Here is a 25,557-nt window from a genome sequence, read left to right as displayed (position 1 = left end):
TGGTAGCATTATTAAGTGTTTGGGCCCTATCTTAATTTACCTAATCAAAACTATTTGATTTCTTAATCTCTCATCTATAATCAAGATTTTAATTATTTTTAAGACCCGTCATATGTACAATTGAAGAAATAATCAAACTTATAATTTAAGTATTAATATTAATTATCTTATATGTTTCATTTGAGACACTTTAACTTCTATTTATAAAGCTAATTATTTAATTGATGTCTAAATATGAGATCACTGCTAAACATGGTACCATAATCATGTATCAAACCTATTGAGAATGCATTGAAGTTTTATAGCTACTGGGTTTATTTTTACTTACCTATCTATATTATCATCAAAAAATTTTATTACATAATTTCATTATTTTCTCATTCATTTAAATAAGTTTGTTGACTTAATACTCTTGTAGGATTTAAGACAAGATAAATATTACAACTATCATTTGCTAAGTTTGAAAATTCAAGAAAACTATATATATGCACCTAAAACAAAATCATAAATCAAATCAATAATTACATGATCAATCTCATGATGAGGGAATAAACCTATAGTAATTAATAGTAAAATAATTTGTTCACAAAGAATCAACTATACATAACCATTTAACTATCCTTATTTGTGTATTCAAGTAACATTGATATATAGGTACCCAACTTTTAGCATGGGTGATATGCAAGTAATAATTATGGTATAGTTTAAACCTAGTAAATGTTCTTTAATAATCATATTATAGATAGTGATCTAATTGAGATATTTGGAGGTTGACCTTCTTAAAAATTTTATTATTTTTAAATATTATAAATTATTGGCAAGAGACACTGTATTGGTAGAATTTAGTGCATGAGGAATGTTTTAGGGTTGTGATTGATAGCAACTCAGATCAGAGATCACATCCAATATATGAATAGTTGATCTATTGAAAGTTTTGATATTCATTTTTCTTAAGTCTGGAAGGTGGAATATAGTATGCAATAGAGTATGAGTACATTGAGAAGAAACTAATTTTAATTATGGTGGAAGATTTAGGTGATTGGATGTTTGAGACAACTTAATTTGCAATCCTAGTCTTCGGTATTGATTCTCATGCAATATTAAAGATCCGATATCCAAAAATTCAAGAAGAATAAAGTTATTTTGTGTAGCATGTTATGCGAAATCTTTGGGATGATTTCAGTGATTGGTTTTGATTTCGAGATGGTCAAGCCAGCATGTATGAAGCATTTTATCAATTTGTTTGGATCTGCATATGGATTTTTAATCGGATTGAGCCAACCTATTGTTACAGGTTTCATGTTGTGTGTTATGCAGTTGGTCATTAGCATCAACAACCAATAATCCAAGCTTGCCGATAGGGATAGACAAATTGCTAGTGTAAGTCTCTAGTAGGAGACTTGACAAAATGTCAATAGAAGTTTGTATAGTTTTTGCTTCTTTTCTCTAGTCTTTTAACCTTTTCTTTTGAACCTGGGATTGCATAATAGTATCAATCTCCATCAATTCAGATGCACTTAATTTATCTATAACTATAGGGCCTGTTATGCTAATTGAGTCATCGTCATCAGCAATAGTTTTCTCCTTCTTCATTTCTTTATCCTCTTCATCCTTTTTTCACTTCAGGCTTCTTATCTTCATCCTTTTTCTTTCCAGTCTCCTTCGCTTCAATCTCTTTCTCTGGTTTCTCTTTCTCTATCTCTGTTTGATCCTATTGAGTGGTTGTAGTGACCAGTGGCAGTTGAATATCCACAGTTGGTTCATTAACCAGTTCTTCCTTTGCTAATTGTTCACTAGCAATATCTGGTAGTTGTTCAATTTCCTTAACTGGTTTAATGACTTTACCAATTGTGTCAACAATGTCCTAGATCTATTCAGTATCATTCACAAATAAAATAACTGATAGAGAACTTGTGTCATCCTTGTTCTTGATGGGATAGACAACATCTGGTGTAATAAACTCTTCAGCATGTAGCTCTAGTGGAGCTCCAGTCTTTGTTTGATCATGTTTATTTTCATAGCCTTTCAATAGTGCATTCATTCTCTTAATGTCTTGTGCAATTCTATGAGTATCATCTTCAACAAGTTGAGTCTTTCCACCCAATAACCCTAGTCTTCTTGTCTTAGAATGAAATTTTCCTTTGAACTTAGCAATCAATGCTAATTATTCATCTCTAGACAACTTAGTAAAATATAGAATGAAAACTCTATCAATAATTTCTTGATCCTGATCTACAACCATTTTCCATTTATTTTCAAGAATAGAATATAAAGAATCAGAAATGTCTTTTTCAATATCTTGAGGCAACTGATTGGATTGACACATGTGGTTGATTACCTCTTGAACAATTTCTTGTTTCTGACCTTCATCAAATGAATCAAAATATTCTTTTACATTATCAAACCATTTCCTCCCTAATGGTTTTAATGTCCTCTCAAAATCACTTATTGGTTTAAATGATGTAACATTAATAGGAGTACATTTCTTTGGATTTCTTACCAATCAATTTCATCTTCTTTGGTTCTCCTTCAGTATCACTATCCTCAAATTCTTCTTGAAGAATGAGATGTCTACCTCTCTTCTTTGTTACAGTCTTTTTCTTTGTGTATATCTTGGGTACTAGTTCCTTTTTGACTTGAATACTTCTAGTCACCCTTGTACTGGTGGTAACAGAAGTTTGCTCAACTTTCTTCTTTTTCTCCTTGGCACTACTGGGTTGAACAGGTGCAATCCTTTCCTAGTAAGTTCCCAATATTTTCTTCTTTTTATCCTTAGGAGATGCCAAAAGGTTGTTGGCATAACTAATTAGTAAGTCATAGCTAACTTCATAGCTCATTTCCTCCATCTCTTCTTCTTTGAGTTCAACGACCTCCATAAGGCAAAAGTTAGTGGTTACAGTGAAATAGATGTCTTTTTCAAAGTGTTTCACCACTTCATCAGATAGCCTTAATCTCATTCTCATCATCTTTTTAAGCTCATTAAAATATTTGTTCATGGAAACAGGAAATGTGTTCTACATAGCCTTAATGCTATTCTTTATTTGGGTTGTAACTGGTGTGTCCTTGGATCATTGAATGTCACCAATTCTTGGAATGAAATTCTGAAAGTAGAAGAATAAACCAATCAACAATCGACCATATTTAAACTTTTGACTATTGTCCTTCTTAATTAATTTTAAGTTCAGCATCAATTGACTTCTCATTGCCTCGCACAAATCATAATCTGCATTCTCTACCATCATCCTATAGGTGGCATGCACAGCAACATATGGTACAATGTTCATCCTACTAGAATGGAATATCCAATAGCCAATAACCATAGTTGCAAATTTGACTCCTAGATCTGCAATGTTGTTGACTGATATAATGACCATCAATAATGGTCTTTGTTAGTGGAATCACGGTCTCCTTTGATATTGTCCTCAGTTTTGGTAGAAACCAATTACTGCATGAATAGCTTCCTTTTTGATGGTGTGAGATCTATCAAGATACATGTTCCCACTATGTAAACGACTAAGGATAATCCTAACATGATCTCCCTCAAAATATTCAAGAAAATATGTTGCATTATGAAAACCCTTTTCATACACCCTAATATATTCGGGTTTGATTTTCCCGCTCTTATCACATAGAGATTTAACTGGGAATAGATTTCCAGGGATCCTAGATCCTCAATTTTATAGTCTATATAACTAGATATATCTCCCTTGATCAAAACACCTTGTGGAACTTGAGACAATGCATTATAAGATTCTATTTTATCTGATTCCATTGACTTCATAGCTTCAACAATATTCATAAGACTCTCTGCAGGTGTAGATGATGATGCCATTCTAGATAATATTGATTTGAGTGTGAGACTGACAAAAAGACCTTATTCCGTTCATGCTGGTAGGGTTTCCGGTTGCTCTCTCATATGCACACCTGTTTCACTTTTCCTTATCTTCAAATCTGATTCAACTTTTGATTTGTAGCACAAATTCATTCACAATATGCTAATAATGCTCTATTTTTCTCTTCAAGTACTCACAAATGCTTCTTTGAATGTAATTAGGGTAAAAATAACTTAGTAAAAATTCCTTTGATTAATTTACCCACTACATTAATTGCACTACCAATAGGGTAACAAACCATGATTTTTGCTCAACAAACTCACCTATACCGATAGGTGTATAACCATTTGGTAATCCTTAGAAAACCGATAGGTAATAATATAAAAAATTCTCATACTATAAATAGAAATGCAAAATTATCTTACCATACACTCTTCAAGGGGTCCGTAAGTAGATTTACTGATATGCTCCCCTTAGGCTTGTTGAAAATCTCAGTTTACTGGTGCAGGATTCTCCACACTAGGTGAAGGGCTCGATGCTTCTGCTAGTTTGTCCTCACTTTTCTTCTTCCAAATTTTGTTCATCTTTGCTCTAGTTTCTTCAACATCAACCTTTTGCTTACCTTTTTGATCTTCAGAGTGGTTTACCAGTTTGTTCTTCTTATCTCTACAAAACTTATCCATTATCCCAGTTTGTGACAATGATAGCAGGCCATCCTAGATGCTCTCCAAGGTCCTACATTACCTCTTCTAGTTCTCCTTCTGCACTTCATAGCCACATGTCCATAGTTATTGCAAATTGTGCAAATCACATTTGTTACCTTCTCCATTTCATAGGGACTGAACTGATTGACATAGGGTTTTTGCCAGTTCATGTTTCTCCAGTTGTCAAAGGTCATTCTCTAGTCACGGATAGGTCTTGGATTTATGTGAGGTGTCAGATTGTTCGCTCCATACCTGCATTCAACTAATCTATGTCCATACATTTTGCATGTTTAACAATAACCTTCAAATATTTGAGACACATATCTAGTATTATAGCCTATGTTCTCATTAGATCTGATTCTACATATATTAGCATTATGTCCAGGTTTGTGACAGATAAATAAAACAGGCTTGAAAGCTTTCTTACCGGTAGGCTTCTTAGCCTTAGGAGAATTTTTACCTTTTTGCATGTTTCTCTTGGTATTGGAAGATTCTCCTTTCTCAGATGTAATGAATCCTAGTCCACATGTGTCACCTTTCATCCTCTGAGATTGGATCTGTTCATCGAGCATGGAGGAACTCTTGTTAAATTTTTCAAGCTTCCTATTAGCCTCAATAATCTCTTTGGTAAGATCTTCATTATTCTTTGTAAGAGTCTCTCTAAGAGACATTGCCATTTCAAGATCTAACTATAATGCTTCCTTCTCTTCCTTATCCTCATGCTAGTGTTCATGCAAATCTGCATTCTCCTACTTGATCTTAGAAATCTCATGATCTTTCTCTTTGATCAGGTCTTCAGCTGCCCTTCTTGCTTCAAGTTCTTGACTCATACATATTGTAAGAGCTTCAAGTTCTCTCCTTAGGTTTAGCTTTTCACCATTCAGTTTCTCCACTTCTTCACCCAATGCATCAATGTTGGCCTCATCTAAAGAACTCTTGTCAGAGATCTCCAATAGTTGCATAGTCATTTCTCTTCTCTTAACTTGTGAAGCTTTAAATCTACCGCTCAGGCTTTCAAGCTCTTCCCTGGTTGCATCAAGTACTCTATCCATCTCTCTATAACTCTTATCCCCCATAATGGCTTTAGGGTTTCCTTCCAAGTGATTAAGTCTTAAGGAAGTTAGGCTATTATACCAGTTGATAGACTTATAAAGCACTGAGAGGGGGGGTGAATCAGTGATAGCAAAAACAATAACACTTTAAACCTAGACCGGTAATAACAATTAATTAGTTTACTTAAGACTTTTCATGCAATCCAAAGTGTTATAAAATAATCCACAACAAGCAAAACATTCAGCATAACACAAGTGCTTATACGTGGAAAACTCAACTAGGAAAAACCACAGTGAGATGGGACTCACAAGTTAACTATCTGTAGAAATGCATAACTAATTGGTTAAGGTCTACAAAGTGCTCTGTTAGGAGCGAATCCTGTTAAATATCGCAAAGCCCTATTAGGAGTAACCTCAGAAGAAGATTTCAAATCCAAGCTAATGGATCACCTAGTTACAGGATTTGTACAATGAAGCTTGTTAGAGCTTACCCAATTAGGAGATTTAACTGTTGTAGTGATTAGAAAAAATAGGTGGTATGATCTAGAAATAACAAATCTTTCTTGTATAGATCCTCTTCTTCTCACTCAATATTGCATTACTGACATACTCTGCAACTCCTTCAATAAATTGCATCAACTCTAACTCATAAAATCACCTATATCTTCCATATCAAAACAACTCATCACAATGTCTTTTTATAGACATTAGATTTCATGTCGGCTCAAGAACCTCATCACAATTTCCTAGTTTTAGTGTATCTAGACAATCTTCCATAACATATCACAGATCACTGCTAAAATTTTGGTCAGAGATAACTCATCATGACCAATGATAACTCATCACAGAATCAGTGAAACCAGTTGGAACATCGATACCAATTGAGTGTTAACTACTTCCAACTCGTAGACCAATTATCCTCCATTCACCTCCTTGTTGATCTCCATTGTATCTTAAAACTGGTGTCAGTAGAATTAAACAAAACCAATTGTCATTCCTACATATATTGGTTGTCTACATATATTGGTTTAGACACCTTCATACCGGTTAGACTTCTCTATACAAATGATACCGGCTTGGAATACAAAGACTTAGGAGTAGTACCAGGTTGTTTTAACTAAGATGACTGACAATGTGAACATATGTGTGTGTATATGTGCCATTAATGACAACACATAAAGTCATCCATTACAAATATAATCATCAAGCCAACACTCTTGAGTGCACTTTCTGATTAGCAAATAATAGGATTAATTGACCAATCATGTGCAAAGGATATATGGGATAAGTTGGAGGCTATGAATGAAGGTGACCCTACTGTTAAAATTGCTAAACTTGATGGTTACCGGGTGAGGTATGAGAATCTAGAAAATAGAAGAAGATGAAAGGATTATTGATTTTATGGAAAGAGTTAATAAAATTGTTATGGGAATTTAGTGTTGTGGTGGATCTCTGAGTGAAGATGAGATTGTTTCTAAAGTATTGAGAGATTTTCCACCAGCTTACAAGATGAAGGCTACTACAATTAATGAGTTGAGAACAATGGCTAACACTTCTGTTAATAGGGATACTTTGGTTGGAAACTTATCTGCTTTTGAGCTTGAAGAATTTGGTTCTCAAGGAGCTTCAAAGACTGAATCTTCTTTTCACACATCTGGATCATCAACTGGCAAGAGTGATTGGAAAGCTTTATATGTGAAGGAACTAGAGGAAATGAGGAAAGAAGCTGATGAGTTTGAGTAACTTGAAGCCTTATTTCCTAGAAGAGTATCTAAAGGTTTGCCAGGAAGTAAGTATGAAGGAAAATCACCTTTAATATGTTTTGCATGTAATAAGATAGGTCACTTTGCATCTAGATGTCCTGAGAGGAATTCAAGATTTGAAGAGAAAGCTAGAAGATATTTTAGGCCTAACCATGATTATCAGAACAAGCATAAGTACAGGAGGAACAAAGACAAATCATGTTACTATGTGGATGAGGAAGGTGTGACTGATTTTGATGATGAAGCGACACAAGATTTAGCTAGTGGATCTGGCAATGGAAAGGAATTGGCACTTTTGGCTATCAAGGAAGATGTTTCAATACCTATTATTAAAAATGACGAAAAGGCCTTTGCTGCTAAAATTCAAGACAGGGATAAATGGGTGTTAGACAATGGATGTTCACATCATGTGACTAGAGATAAAAGAAACTTCCTATCTTTGCATGAATTTGATGGTGGTCTAGTTACCTTTGGAGATGACAAGGCATGCATGATCAGAGGAAGAGGGACTATATTATTGGATGGTAAGAATAACACTGATAATGTTTATTATGTTGAAGGTTTAAGGCATAATCTTTTGAGTGTAGGACAGTTGGTGGATAAGGGATTTCAATTACAATTCAGGGATGGAAAATGCAAAATCATCAATAGATCTGGATTGGAGATTGCAGTCGGTACACAGAATAAAGATAACATCTTTCATTTGAACTCTGATGAAAAGATATGTTTGATTGCACAAGTTGATGAGAGTTGGCTATGGCATAAGAGGTTGTGTCATGTGAATTTTAATTGCATTATAAAGATCAGTTCAACTAAGGTTGTTTGAGATATACTTAATATTGTGAAGCCCTATAATCTGATATGTAAGGAATGTCAAATGGGAAATAAATTCATAACTTCTTTTAAGAGTATACAACACAAATCTAATGATGTTCTTGATCTTATTCATACTGATTTGTGTGGTCCTTCTAGAATAAAAAGTTTTCACAGTGAGATATTTTATACTAATCATTGATGACTATTATAGAATGATGTGGGTTAATTTTCTAAGGGAGAAATCTAAAGGTTTTAAAAAATTTAAGATCTCTAAAGATAATGTTGAGACAAAGATAGGGTTGAAGATTAAATGCTTAAGGTCAGATCAGGGTGGTGAATTCACATCTGCTGAATTTAACAGTTATTGTGAGAAGTATGGGATAAGGAGACAATTGTCTGCACCTCGGACACCTCAACAGAATGGTGTTGTGGAAAGAAAGAACAAAACAATCTTGGATGCAATGAGAACTAGGATGATGGAAGATAATTTTCCTCATATCTATTGGAGACAAGCTGTGAGCAGAACGGTATACACATTCAACATAGTTCATATCAAAGGAGACACCGGTAAGATACCTTATGAGTGTTTGGTCATACACCTATAGTTAATTATTTCATAATCTTTGGTAGTAAATGCTATATCAAAAGATATGATTCCATTCAAAAGTTTGATCCTAGATGTGATGAAGTGATATTTCTTAGTTATTCTAATGAAAGTAAAGCATATAGATGTTCTAACAAAAGATTACAGAGAATTATGGAGAGTGCTAATGTCAAGGTGGATGAGTAGTACAAAGGTCAAATCAACACTTATGAGAGAGAACCAAAAGTGGAGATGATCATAACTAAAGTGGTACCACCTATATTGGAACAAAATTTTGGACTAGTTATGCCAATAATATCATTAAATTAAACAGTAATTGAAGATCATGTTGGTATTTTGGTATGGTTTTGTCATTGATGTCAACACCTGCTAAATTCACCTACTTTGGAGATCCAGCAACATTCACTGGCAATCAGTAAACTGTTCAAACAGTCACTGGTATATGGTTAACCGGCAAGATATAATGTTCACCGGTACCTGCATTGACATGGAAGACACCTGTTAATGTTGAAGACCTCATGTGGACACTTTTCTTTGAAGTAATAATCATTGGTATATTCTCATTTGCTTTTACCGGCAAATAGGTCCAAGTTATCTAGGGTTACACCGATCGGTTTATCTTTTCCAGATCAGCATGGCACACTATGGAGATGATTTATTATTGTTGTAAATGCATTAAGCCGACATGTTCAATCGGTTATTGCATCGAATATTGTATTATTTGTAAAATGTTTTTATTGTAATATCTTGTAGAGCCAACCTACTAAAATTGGTCTTAGGGTATGGTATAAATGTAAAATCTTATTTGTAAGATCAAGTGTGGAATGCAAAAAATATTTAAGGAAGGGTATATTCGAGATCAAGCAGAGATATACATGAAGACATCATTTGAAGGTGAAGTTAGGTTTTTGCAAAAGCATATCACAATTACACCAGTACTGAATCCAACATATGATGATGCTATTTTGTGCAATACATTCTCATTGGATTTAACCATCCAACTGTAGTCAGTGTAACTCCCATATGTGATTAAGTAGTGAGCTCTAGGCTATTGGCCTTTCTGCATGTGCAAACCCCTCTTTGTACACTTACTATCTGCATTAGTATCATCTGATTGTGGGTAAGGTTTCCCACCATGGTTTTTCCCCTTACAGGGTTTCCACATACAAATATTTGTGTCATGTGTTGTGGATGACTTTATGTTTATGTTTCATGAATTAATTCTTACCAGTTTAGCAATTTTCTGTTAACACTGTTTACCGGCATACTTAACTGTCTTACCGGTACTAAGCATTAAGTTGGTTAATAAGATTTTGGTTTGAATTTATTAGACAACTGATTCAACCCCCCCCGTGTCAGTTGTCCCCAGGACCTACAATTGGTATCAAAGCTTAGTCCTCTTTTTCTAGAAGTTTAACAACTTGAGGAGATCCAATGTCTACTAATTATTTCAGAAAGGATAGTCCTAAACTTGATGGAACCAACTATGGAATATGAAAAATTAGAATGGAGACACATATGAATTGCATTGGTAAAGACATCTAGGAAGTTACTAAGAATGGTTATACTACTACTGTAGCTAGTTAGACTGCTCCCATTACTTTAGCTAAAGATGAAGAAAATGATTGCAAAGCAAGAGAAGCACTTGGGATCATCTGGAAACACTGGGGTTATCAGATAGATCTACTGCAAAAGCTATTTGGGATCATCTGGAAACACTGAATGAAGGGGATTCCACAATCAAAATTGCAAAACTTGAAAGCTTTCGAGTCAGGTATGAACATCTGAAAATGGAAGAAGATGAAAGAATTTCTGCTTTTATGGAAAGAGTAAATGAAATTGTTTTAGGTATCAAATGTTGTGGAGGAATCTTGAGTGAAGATGAGATTGTTTCAAAAATCTTAAGAGGTTTTCCACCAGCATATAAAATGAAGGTTACTGCTATTAATGAGTTGAGAACAATGCCTAATACATCAGTAACTAGGGATACATTGATTGGAAAACTTTTAGCTTTTGAAATTGAGGAATTTGGTCCTCTTGCTACTATGAAAACTGATTTGGCCTTCAAAGCATCAACATCATCTGCTCCATATTTTGATAAATCAGACTGGAGAGCCTTTTATGCAAGAGAACTTGAAGAAACCAGGAAGGAAAATGAAGAGCTTGAAGAACTTGAAGCACTAATTGCAAGAAAAATGCAAAAAGGTCCCATTGGAAGTAAGTATGAAGGTAAAGCACCCTTTAAAGGTTTCAACCACAATAAGATTGGTCATATGGCTTCAAGATGCCCTGATAGGCATGCTAGACTAAGAGAAGAAGCTAGAAGAACATACAAACCTAATCTTGAATATCAAAGATACAGATTTAAGAAAAACAAATATAAATCGTGTTACATTGCTGATGAAGGTGTGACTGATGATTCTGATGAGGATCCAACAGACAACAAATGGGTCTTTGTTGCTATAATAGAAGATCAACCGGTTCCTATTGCTCAACCAGTAGAACAAGCCCTAGCAGCTAAAGTCGAATCAAAGGATGAATGGATTATTGACTCAGGATGCTCACATCACATGACTAGAGACAAAGGTAAATTCTTGTACTTTCAAGAATACAATGGAGGTTTAGTAAGATTCAGAGATGACAAAGCCTGTTCAATCAAAGGTAAGGGTTCAATATCTCTTGATGGTAAACATAACACTGACAATGTCTACTATGTTGAAGGATTAAAACATAATCTTTTAAGTGTTGGTCAATTAGTTGAGAAAGGTTTTCAGTTACAATTTAAAAATGGAAAATGCAAAATCATGAATAGAACTAGTTTGGAAATTGCAACTGGTAATCAGACTAGAGGTAATATCTTTCATTTGAATAACAATGAAAAGGCATGCTTAATTGTTCATATAGATGAAAGTTGGCTATGGCATAAAAGATTATGTCATCTAAATTTTGATTGCATGGTAAAAATCAGTACTTCTAAGGTAATTAGAGATCTACCTAAAATTATGAAACCTCGGAATACAATTTGCAAGGAATGTCAATTTGGTAAACAAGTTAGAGCTACTTTCAAAAGTATTCCAAAAAAATCCAATAATGCTCTTGATTTAATCCACGCTGATTTATGTGGTCCGGCTAGAACTAAAAGCTTACAAGGTGATAGATATTTCATGCTAATTATTGATGATTATTCTAGAATGTGTTGGGTTACTTTTCTCAGAGAAAAATCAGAAGCACTTGGCAAGTTCAAACTATTCAAAGCAATGGTTGAAAATGAATCTGGGAAGAAAATTAAATGTTTAAGATCACGTCAAGGAGGAGAATTCACATCTAGAGATTTTAATACATTCTGTGAAGTAAATGGAATCAAAAGACAATTATCAGCACCTCGGACACCACAACAGAATGGAGTTGTTGAAAGGAAGAACAAAACTATTTTCGATGTAGCAAGAAGTATGTTATCAGAAGCAAATCTACCACATGTGGACTGGAGAGAGGCAGTAAGCACTATTGTCTATACATTCAACAAAGTTCACATCAAAGGTGAAACCGGTAAGACCCCTCATGAACTATGGTTTGGTAATACTCCTACTCTTAAGTATTTCATAATTTTTGGAAGTAAATGTTATATTAGAAGAGATGAGTATATTGGCAAGTTTGATCCTAGAAGTGATGAAGGAATATTTCTTGGTTATTCATCTAAGAGTAAAGCTTATAGATGTTTTAATAAAAGATTACAGAAAATTGTTGAGAGTACAAATGTAAAGATTGATGAACAATTTAGAGGAACTTCAAGGTATATAGACTCTGAACCGGTAACAGAAATTATGACAAATGACTCAACAGTAAATCCACCGGTACAGAATGATGATCCAGTTACTCCGGTATCATCAGAGGATTCCATAGTAATTGAAGAACAACAACAGACTAAGACACCTCGGTATGTAAGACTGAATCATTATGAAGATTAGATAATTGTAAGAAAATTTAAAGGAGTCATGACAAGAGGAAGAATTGCAAATGAAGAGGTATGTCTTATTTCTCAAATTGAACCATTATCTATCAATGAGGCATGTGAAGATAAATTTTGGATTAAAGCTATGGAAGAAAAATTAGGACAAATTGAGAAAAATAATACTTGGACATTAGTTCCTCGACCTAAAAATAAAAATGTAATTGGAACCAAATGGGTTTTTAGAAACAAACTCAATGAAGATGGTAAGGTTGTCAGGAATAAAGCAAGACTAGTGTGTAAGGGATATTCTCAGAAAGAAGGAGTTGATTACAATGAAACCTTTGCACCAGTAGCCAGAATTGAGGCAGTTAGATTATTCTTGGCCTTTGCAACTCGCAAGGATTACAAAGTTTATCAAATGGATATTAAATGTGCATTTTTGAATGGAGATCTTGAAGAGGAAGTCTATATTGAACAACATGATAGATTTTCTTTGACAGATGACAATGATATGGTTTGCAGATTAAGAAAAGCTCTGTATGGACTAAAACAAGCTCCAAGAGCCTAGTATGCAAGATTGGATAAGTATCTTTTAAAAATTGGTTTTACTAAAGGAAATGCAGATAACAATCTATATTACAAAGTTACTAATGATGAAATCTTGATTATGGAAGTATTTGTTGATGATATAATCTTTGGAGGAGAAGATGGATTATGCAAAGAATTCTTTGTTAAAATGCAGCATGAATTTGAAATGTCTATGATTGGAAAAATAAAATTCTTTTTAGGATTGCATATTTTACAGACTGATAAAGGCATATTTTTATGTCAATCTAAGTACTTGAAAGAACTAATTAAGAAATTTGGGATGGAAAACTCTAAACTGGTAAGCACACCTATGACTACAAATGACAAATTATCTCAAAGGGATGAATGTACACCTATCAATCCAACTAGATACAAATCTATGATAGGAGGTTTACTATATTTGACACAAACCAGACCTAATATTATGAATGCAGTATGTATATTTTCTAGATTTTAGAGTAATCCTAAGGAAAATCATGAATTAGTAGTAAAAAGGATTTTCTGGTACTTGCAAGGCACAACAAATCTTGGATTATGGTATCCTAAAGATGAAAATTTTGATCTATATGCATACACAGATGCAAATTGGGCAGGAGATGTGGATGATAGAAAAAGAACCACTGGAGGAGCATTCTTTCTTGGAAAGAGATTAGTTTCTTAGTTAAGTAAGAAACAGAGTTGTACATCTTTATCAACAGCAGAATCAGAATATGTTATAGCAGCAACAAACTATACACAAGTACTTTGGCTTAAGCAAATGTTGAAAGACATAAAGGTAAAATGCAAGGAACCTATTACTATATATTGTGATAACACTGCATCAATTGATATATCTAAGAATCTAGTATTACATTCTAAAACAAAACATGTTTCTATCAAACTAAATTTTTTAAGGGAAAAAGTTGAAGAAAAAGAGATAAAACTGGTTTATGTGAATACTAAAGAACTGCTTGCAGATATTTTCACAAAACCGTTGCCTAAGGAAACTTTTGAGTATCTCAGAGATCAGCTCAGAGTCTTACCTCCATGGGTAGAGACTTAGACAGTTGATGATTGTCATCAACCGACAGAATTAAAATGGACAAATCTTTTATTTCGGTATTTGATGATGAAGCTACTTCTTGGGGGGAGTAGTTGGTATATTGAATTGGTTGGTATTTTGTATGAACTTGAACTTTTGTGACTTTGGCATTTGATGTCAAAGGGGGAGAGATATATGGAAAAACATTAGGGAGAGATAAAACATTGAGGAGAGATTGGTATAAGAGTTTGGTATAAACACATATTACTCCCGAGGGGAGAATTGGTTTTTGTATTTTGCATTTCTATTTTGGCACTTTGATGGTTTTTCCATCTTGTGTTGCCATCAATGCCAAAGGGGGAGATTGTTGGTATTTTGGTATGGTTTTATCATTTATTTCAACACCTACTAAATTCACCTACTTTGGAGATCCAACAACATTCACTGGCAATCAGTAAACTGTTCAAACAGTCACAGGTATATGGTTAACCGACACAATATAATGTTCACCAGTACCTACATTGACATGGAAGAGACCTGGTAATGTTGAAGACATCTTGTGGACACTTTTCTTTGAAGTAATAATCATTGGTATATTCTCATTTGCATATTTTCTTTTACCGGCAAATAGGTCTAGGTTATCTAGGGTTACACCGGTAGGTTTATCTTTTCGAGATCAGCATGGCACGCTACGAAGATGATTTATTATTGTTGTAAATGCATTAAGATGACATGTTCAATCGGTTATTGCATTGGATATTGTATTATTTGTAAAATGTTTTTATTGTAATATCTTGTAGAGCCGACCTACTAAAATTAGTCTTAGGGTATGGTATAAATGTAAGATCTTATTTGTAAGATCAAATGTGGAATGTGAAAAATATTTAAGGAAGGGTATATGCAAGATCAAGCAGAGATATACATGAAGACATCATTTGAAGGTGAAGTTAGGTTTTTGTAAAAGCATATCAGCATTACACCGGTACTGAATCCAACATATGAAGATGCTATTTTGTGCAACACAATCTCATTGGATTTAACCATCTAACTATCGTCCGTGTGACTCCCATTTGTGTTTGAGCAGTGAGCTCTAGGTTGTTGGCCTTTCTGCATGTGCAGACCCCTCTTTGTACATTTACTATCTACAGTAGTATCATCTGATTGTGGGTAAGGTTTCCCACCATGGTTTTTCCCCGTACATGGTTTTCACATACAAATATTTGTGTCATGTGTTGTGGATGACTTTGTGCTTATGTTTCATGCATTAATTCTTACCGGTATAGCAATTTTTTGTTAAAACTGTTTACCGACATACTTAACTATCTTACCAGTACTAAGCATTAAGTTGGTTAATAAGATTTTGATTTCAATTTATTAGACAACTGATTCACCCCCCCCCCTCTCAGTTGTTCCCGGGACCTACAATTGGTATCAGAGCCTAGTCCTCTCTTTGCAGAAGTTTAACAACTTGAGGAGATCTAATGTCTACTAATTATTTTAGGAAGGATAGTCCTAAACTTGATGGAACCAACTATGGAATATGGAAAATCAGAATGGAGACACATCTAAATTGCATTGGTAAAGACATCTAGGAAGTTACTAAGAATGGTTATACTACTTCTATAGCTAGTTAGCCTACTCGTATTACTTCAGCTAAAGATGAAGAAAATGATTACAAAGCAAGAGAAGCACTTTTGAGTGCATTATCAGATCAACAAATCATGGGATTATCAGATAGATCTACTGCACAAGCTATTTGGGATCATTTGGAAACATTGAATGAAGGGGATTCCATAGTCAAAATTGCAAAACTTGAAAGCTTCTGAGTCAGGTATGAACATCTGAAAATGGAAGAAGATGGAAAAATTTCTGCTTTTATGGAAAGAGTAAATGAAATTGGTTTAGGTATCAAATGTTGTGGAGGAACCTTGAGTGAAGATGAGATTGTTTCAAAAATCTTAAGAGGTTTTCCACCGGCATATAAAATGAAGGTTACTGCTATTAATAAGCTGAGAACAATGCCTAATACATTAGTAACTAGGGATACATTGATTGGAAAACTTTCAGCTTTTGAAATAGAGGAATTTGGTCCTATTGCTGTAAAAACTAATTTGGCCTTCAAAGCATCAACATCGTCTACTCCATGTTTTGACAAATCAAAATAGAGAGCCTTTTATGCAAGAGAACTTGAAGAAACTAGGAAGGAGAATGAAGAGCTTGAAGAACTTGAAGCACTATTTACAACAAAAATGCCAAAAGGTCCAATTGGAAGTAAGTATGAAGGTAAAGCACCCTTTAAATGTTTCAATTGCAATAAGATTGGTCATATGGCTTCAAGATGCCCTGATAGACATGCTAGACTAAGAGAAGAAGCTAGAAGGACATACAAACCTCATTCTAAATATCAGAGATACAGATTTAAGAAAAACAAAGATAAATCCTGTTACATTGTTGATGAAGGTGTGATTGGTGATTCTGATGAGGATCCAGCAGACACGGATGGGTCTTTGTTTCTATAACAGAAGATCAACCAGTACCTATTGCTCCACCAATAGAACAAGACCTAGTAGCTAAAGTTGAATCAAAGGATGAATGGATTATTGACTTAGGATGCTCACATCACATGACTGGAGACAAAGGCAAATTCTTGAACTTTCAGGAATACAATCGAGGTTTAGTAAGATTCAGAGATGACAAAGCCTATTCAATCAAAGGTAAGGTTTCAATATCTCTTGATGGTAAACATGACACTGACAATGTTTACTATTTTGAAGGATTAAAACATAATCTTTTAAGTGTTGGTCAATTAGTTGAGAAAGGTTTTCATTTACAATTTAAAAATGGAAAATGCAAAATCATGAATAGAACTGGTTTGGAAATTGCAACCCATAATCAGACTAGAGGTAATATCTTTCATTTGAATAACAATGAAAAGGCATGCTTAATTGCTCATATAGATGAAAGTTGGCGATGGCATAAAAGACTATGTCATGTAAATTTTGATTGCATGGTAAAAATAAGTACTTCTAAGGCAGTTAGAGATCTACCTAAAATTGTGAAACCTCATAATACAATTTGCAAGGAATGTCAATTTGGAAAATAGGTTAGAGCTAGTTTCAAAAGTATTCCAGAAAAATCCAATAATGCTCTTGATTTAATTCACACTGATTTATGTGCTCCGGCTAGAACTAAAAGCTTACAAGGTGATAGATATTTCATGCTAATTATTGATGATTATTCTAGAATGTGTTGGGTTACTTTTCTCAGAGAAAAATCAGAAGCACTTGGGAAGTTCAAACTATTCAAAGTAATGGTTGAAAATGAAACCGGTAAGAAAATTAAATGTTTAAGATCAGATCAAGGAGGAGAATTCACATCTAGAGATTTTAATACATTTTGTGAAGTAAATGGAATCAAAAGACAGTTATCAGCACCTTGGACACCACAACAGAATGGAGTTGTTGAAAGGAAAAACATAACTATTTTGGATGCAACAAGAAGTATGTTATCAGAAGAAAATCTACCACATGTGTACTAGAGAGAGGCAGTAAGCACTGCTGTCTATACATTCAACAAAGTTCACATCAAAGGTGAAAATGGAAAGACCCCTCATAAACTATGATTTGGTAATACTCCTACTCTTAAGTATTTCAGAATTTTTGGAAGTAAATGTTATATTAGAAGAGATGAGTATATTGGAAAGTTTGATCCTAGAAGTGATGAAGGAATATTTCTTGGTTATTCATCTAAGAGTAAAGCTTATAGATGTTTTAATAAAAGATTATAGAAAATTGTTGAGAGTACAAATGTAAAGATTGATGAACAATTCAGAGGAACTTCAAGGTATATAGACTCTGAACTGGTAAGAGAAATTATGACAAATGAACCAACAGTAAATCCACTGGTACAAAATGATGATCCAGTTACTCCGATATCATCAGAGGATACCACAGTAATTGAAGAACAACAATAGAGGAAGACACCCCGATATGTAAGACTGAATCATTTTGAAGATCAGATAATTGGAAGCAAAGTTAAAGGATTCATGACAAGAGGAAGATTGGCAAATGAAGAGGTATGTCTTATTTCTCAAATTGAACCATTATCTATCAATGAGGCATGTGAAGATAAATTTTGGATTAAAGCTATGGAAGAAGAATTAGGACAAATTGAGAAAAATAATACTTGGACATTAGTTCCCCAGCCTGAAAATAAAAATGTAATTGGAACCAAATTGGTATTTAGAAACAAAATCAATGAAGATGGTAAGGTTGTTAGGAATAAAGAAAGACTAGTGTGTAAGGGATATTCTCAGAAAGAAGGAGTTGATTACAATGAAACCTTTGCACTGGTAGCCAGAATTGAGGCAGTTAGATTATTCTTGGCCTTTGCAGCTCACAAGGATTACAAAGTTTATCAAATGGATATTAAATGTGCATTTTTGAATGCAGATCTTGAAGAAGAAGTTTATATTGAACAACCTAATGGATTTTCTTTGACAGATAACAATGATATGGTTTGCAGATTAAGAAAAGCTCTGTATGGACTAAAACAAGCTCCAAGAGCCTGGTATGCAAGATTGGATAAGTATCTTTTAAAAATTGGTTTTACTAAAGGAAATGTAGATAGCAATTTATATTACAAAGTAAGTAATGATGACATTTTGATTGTGGAAGTATTTGTTGATGATATAATCTTTGGGGGAGAAGATGGATTATGCAAAGAATTTTCTCTTAAAATGCAACATGAATTTGAAATGTCTATGATTGGAGAAATAAAATTCTTTTTAGGATTGCAGATTTTACAGACTGATAAAGGCATATTTTTGAGTCAATCTAAATACTTGAAAGACTTACTCAAGAAATTTGGGATGGAGAACTCTAAACTGATAAGCACACCTATGACTACAAATGACAAATTATCTCGAAGGGATGAATCTACAACTATTAATCCAACTAGATACAAATCTATGATAGGAGGTTTACTGTATTTGACACAAACTAGACCTAATATTATGAATGCAGTATGTATAGTTTCTAGATTTCAGAGTAATCCCAAGGAAAATCATGAATCAATAGTAAAAAGGATTTTCCAGTACTTACAAGGCACAACAAATCTTGGATTATGGTATCCTAAAGATGAAAATTTTGATCTATATGGATACACAGATGCAAATTGGGCTAGAGATGTGGATGATAGAAAGAGCACCACTGGAGGAGCATTCTTTCTTGAAAAGAGATTAGTTTCTTGGTTAAGTAAGAAACAGAGTTGTACATCTTTATCAACAACAGAATCAGAATATGTTGTAGCAGCAACAAACTGTACACAGGTACTTTGGCTTAAGCAAATGTTGAAAGACATAAAGGTAAAATGCAAGGAACCTATTACTATATATTGTGATAACACTGCAACAATTGATATATCTAAGAATCTAGTATTACATTCTAAAACAAAACATGTTTATATCAAACTGAATTTTCTAAGGGAAAAAGTTGAAGAAAAGGAAATAAAACTAGTTTTTGTGAATACTAAAGAACAGCTTGCAGATATTTTTATAAAACCTTTGCCTAAGGAAACTTCTAAGTATCTCAGAGATCAGCTCAGAGTCTTACCTCCACTAGTAGAGACTTAGACAGTTGATGATTGTCATCAACCGACAGAATTAAATGAACAAATCTTTCATTCCGGTATTTGATGAGGAAGCTACTTCTTAAGGGGAGTAATTGGTATATTGGATTGCTTGGTATTTTATATGAACTTGACCTTTTTTTGGCATTTGATGTCAAAGGGGGAGAGATATATGGAAAAACGTTAAGGAAAAATATATGGAAAATCTTTTTGAGGAGAGATTGGTATTGTAAATAAATCTTTGTATAAACACATATTACTCCCAGGGGGAGAATTGCTTTTTATACTTGGCATTTCTATTTTGGCACTTTGATGGTTTTTCCATCTTATGTTGCCATCAATGCCAAAGGGGGAGATTGTTGGTATTTTGGTATGGTTTTGTCATTGATGTCAACACCTGCTAACACACCTACTTTGGCGATCCAGCAACATTCACCGACAATCAATGAACTGTTCAAACAATCACTACTATATGGTTAACCGGTAGGATATAATGTTCACTGGTACATGCAATGACATGGAAGACACTTGGTAATGTTGAAGACATCATGTGGACACTTTTCCTTGAAGTAATGTCATTGGTATATTCTTATTTGCATATTTTCTTTTACTGGCAAATAGGTCCAGGTTATCTAGGGTTACACCAGCAGGTTTATCTTTTCTAGATCAGCATGACATGCTATGGAGATGATTTATTATTGTAGTAAATGCATTAAGCTGACATGTTCAATTAGTTATTGTATCGGATATTGTATTATTTGTAAAATGTTTTATTGTAATATCTTGTAGAGCCGACCTACTAAAATTGGTGTTAGGGTATGGTATAAATGTAAGATCTTATTTGTAAGATCAAATGTGGAATGTGAAAAATATTTAAGGAAGGGTATATGCGAGATCAAGCAGAGATATACATGAAGACATCATTTGAAGGTGAAGTTAGGTTTTTGTAAAAGCATATCAGCATTACACCGGTACTGAATCTAGCATATGAAGATGCTATTTTGTGCAGTACATTCTCATTGGATTTAACCATCCAACTGTAGTCAGTGTGACTCCCATTTGTGTTTGAGCAGTGAGCTCTACGTTGTTGGCCTTTCTGCATGTGCAGACCCCTCTTTGTACACTTACTATCTGTAGTAGTATCATCTAATTGTGGGTAAGGTTTCCCACCATGGTTTTTCCCTTACAGGGTTTCCATGTACAAATATTTGTGTCATGTGTTGTGGATGACTTTGTGCTTATGTTTCATGCATTAATTCTTACCGGTATAGAAATTTTCTTTTAACAATATTTATCGGCATACTTATCTATCTTATCGGTACTAAGCATTAAGTTGGTTAATAAGATTTTGGTTTGAATTTATTAGACAACTGATTCACCTGCCCCCCTCTCAGTTGTCCCCAGGACCTACACTTTGTACACTTACTATCTGCAGTAGTATCAACTGATTTTGGGTAAGGTTTCCCATCGTGGTTTTCCCCCTTACAGGGTTTCCATGTACAAATATTTGTGTCATGTGTTGTGGATGACTTTATGTTTATGTTTCATGCATTAATTCTTACCAGTATAGCAATTTTTTGTTAACACTATTTACCGGCATTCTTAATTGTCTTACCAGTACTAAGCATTAAGTTGGTTAATAAGATTTTGGTTTGAATTTATTAGACAACTGATTCGCCCCCCCGCCCCCCTCTCAGTTGTCCCTGGGACCTACAGATCATAGCAGAGAAATAGAAAGTCAGAAGACTCCTAGATATGTAAGGTTAAATCATAAATAAGATCAAATCATTGGAGTAATGGCAAGAAGGTTGGTAGTTGATGAGGTATATTTAATTTCTCAAGTTGAACCGGCATTAGTTATTGAAGCTTGTAAAGATGAATTTTTGATGAAAGTTATGGAAGAGGAATTAGATTAGATAGAAAAGAACAACACATGGACTTTAGTTCCCCAGCTTGAAATTAAGAATGTTATTGGAACTAAGTGGGTCTTTACAAATAAATTGAATTAAGATGGACAAGATGTGAGGAATAAGGATAGATTGTTATGTAAAGGATATTCTCATAAGGAAGGAATTGATTATGATGAGACTTTTTCTCCAGTAGCTAGGATTGAAGTTGTGAGATTATTTCTTGCTTACGCCATGCATAAGAAATACAAGGTTTATCAGATGGATTTTAAGTGTGCATTTTTGAATGGAGATCTTGAAGAGGAAGTTTAAATTGATCAACCTGATGGATCTTCACTTTTAGAGGACAAAAACATGGTTTGCAGGTTAAGGAAAGCTTTATATGGATTGAAACAAGCCCCTAGAGCTTGGTATGCTAGATTGGACAAATCTATTTTGAAGCTTGGTTGCACTAAAGGTAATGTTGACAGTAACTTATACTATAAGATCATTGATGATGACATACTGACTGTTGAAGTCTTTGTTGATGATATCATATTTAGAGGTGAGGATAAGTTATGTATTGAATTCTCTGATAATATGAAGAATGAATTTGAGATGTCTATGATTGGGGAGATGCAATTTTTCTTATGTTTGCAAATTACTCAAACTAATAAAGGTATTTTCATCTGTCAAGCTAAGTATGCTAGAGAGTTGTTGAAGAAATTTGGTGTGAAAATTTCTAAACTGGTTGGTACTCCTTTGGTTACAAGTGAGAAATTGACAAAGAATGATGCATTTGCTCCGCTAAATCCTACAAGGTACAAATTTATTATTGGAGGTTTGTTATTTTTGACTCGGACTAGAACAGATATAGTGAAAAGAATTTGTATTGTATCAAGATATTAGAGTGATCCTAGAGAAAATCATGAGTGTGGTAAAAAGGATTTTTTAGGTATTTGCAAGGAACAATTGAATATGGTTTGTGTTATCCTAAAAATAATGACTTTACACTATGTGTATATACAAATGTAGACTGGGTTGGAGATGTTGATGACCAGAAAAGAACATGTGATGGAGCTTTCTTTCTTTGAAAGAAACTTGTTTCATGGATCAGCAAGAAACAGTCATGCACTTCTTTATGTATTGTTGAAGCTGAGTATGTTGCTGCTACTACTAATTGTACACAAGTTCTATGGATGGAGAAAATGTTGAAGGATATAAGGGTAGATTGTAATGAACTGGTAGTTATTCACTATGATAAATCTACTACTATTGACATATCAAAGAATCTGGTATTTCATTCTAAGACAAAGCACATTTCTATCAAGTATAATTTTCTAAAGGAGAAGGTGGAAGCAAATGAAGTCAGACTAGTTTATGTGAACACTAAAGAGAAGATTGTAGATATCTTCACTGAACCTTTGCCTAAGGAATCATTTGAGTACTTTAGAGACAGATTGGGAGTTTTTTCCCTCCAGTAGAGACTTGAGTGATGTTGATTGGCAACAGTCTAGAATGTATTATCATAACTATCATTCATTTTGGATTGATGTGGTGGTGCTACTACTCAGGGGGACTATTCAACTGTGTGGTTTAGAGGTTTTATGACTTTTCTTTGATGTTTATGTTAGATTTGTTGCACTGATGTCAAAGGGGAAGAGATATTTATGTGAGAAAAAATCTTAACAGGGATATCATTCATAGGGGGAGTTTGTTTTGTTGCTTCATAACTTCATTGTCATATCATCTTGGAGAGTTTCTTGGATGTCTTCCATTGAGGGAGACTTGTTTGGCATTTCTTGGCACTTGAATGTTTTTCACATCTAGTGTTGCCATCAATACCAAAGGGGGAGATTGTTGGCAATTTTGAGGAATTGATATGTGTTGCATTGATGTTTGTCATTGATGTCAACACTAGTTGTTTTGCTATCTACCGACTTCTAGTAGAGTGGTTAGTCTTTGATGTTGATCTGGAGATTTGTCTCCGGTTTGGTCTGGCTCTTGGAATTGGTTTGGATTGGTTATTCATGTGTTCCTGATGCATATCACATTTAGTTGGTTTAGGATTTGATGATTCAGATTCTATCATATGTTCTAGTAAGTCTTTTGGTTACTAGTAAGGGTTTTACCAGTAGAGCTTTGTTGAAGATATTTTGATGAATCTGATAGGTGGTGTTGGTGAGACTTCTAGAAGTTTATCAAGATGTTGATGGTTATCATATTCATGTTCTAGTTGTTCATGGTGTTTCATTTGGCTTATGACAACCTATTTTGGGTCTGGTGTTATTCTACTAGGTTATGGACTGGTTTATGTAGCGTGTGGGTTGATGCTCCCGATGCGTCATCGATTAAATTTATTGTTTGGTTTATGTTGTTTCAGCCTTTGGCCAACTTGGTTTATCATTCATTTGTAGGATGATGTAATGGATTTATTGTATTATCTTTTAGGTGGTCGACCTAATTGTTTAGGTCCCAGGTTGTTATAAATATGATGTAATATCTCTTTGTAGATCATGGTATGTGTTATGGGATTATCTATGTGCGAATAAAGTTTTAATCATATGTAGAGGTTTTAGTCAATTATGGGTGATTGAATTGGGTTTATGTAAGAGGTTTAAGACCTCTAGTATTCAGCTTAACCAGAACTCTACTCAAGCATAGGATATACTCCTCTTGCAGTTCACTCATCTTTTAGGATTGTAGTCCAGATTTCTTTGTAGGCAATGAGGCTCCTTTTGTGATGAGCAGTGCGCTCTAGGTTGTTAGCCTTCCTACATGTGCAGTCCCCTCTTATTATAATCAGATACTTGTTGCAGAAGTATTAACTGACCATGGGTAGGATTCCCATCATGGTTTTTCCCTTTATTGAGTTTTCCACATACAAATCTCGGTGTTATGTGTTATGGATGGTTGGTAATTATTCTATGATTTATGTTTATGCTTAATTGTTATATCTACTATTCTAGTATTTGGATTATGCATTCAGGTAAAATGTTTTGTGTGCTTAAAGTTTTATAATCATTTGACAACTGATTCACCACCCCCTCTCAGCTTTCCACCAGTTATTCTAACAATTGGTATCAGAGCTTGGTCTTCTCTACATAAGCCTAACCACTTGAGGAAGATCCTATGGCTACTAATAGTTCAACTGCATCTATTTTTTGGAGAGAAACACCTAAGATTGATTCGACAAATTATATGATATGGAAGATTTAGATGGAGACTCATTTGTGATGTATTGGGAAATAGATTTGGGAGATCATAGAGAAAGGATATACACCTCATAATCCGATATCTCACAATCCTCCTCTGAAAAACTTGGATAAGGACATTGAAAATGATTGTAGAGCTACATAAGCACTCTTGAGTGCACTTTCTGATCAACAAATAATGGGACTAACTGACCAATCATCTATAAAGGCTATATGGGATAAGTTGGAGGCTCTGAATGAAGGTGACTCTACTATTAAAATTGCTAAACTTGATGTTTACTGGGTGAGGTATGAGAATCTGAAAATAGAAGAAGATGAAAGGATTACTGATTTTATGGAAAGAGTTAATGAAATTGTTATGCGAATTCAGTACTGTGGTGGATCTTTGAGCAAAGATGAGATTGTTTCTAAAGAATTGAGATCTTTGCCACCAACTTACAAGATGAAGGCTACTGCAATTAATGAGTTGAGAACAATGGCTAACAATTTTGTTAACAA

The sequence above is a fragment of the Cryptomeria japonica genome, chromosome 1 (genome assembly GCF_030272615.1).
Source record: "Cryptomeria japonica chromosome 1, Sugi_1.0, whole genome shotgun sequence".
NCBI classification, from domain to species: Eukaryota; Viridiplantae; Streptophyta; class Pinopsida; order Cupressales; family Cupressaceae; genus Cryptomeria; species Cryptomeria japonica.
This window is presented reverse-complemented; position numbering follows the sequence as displayed.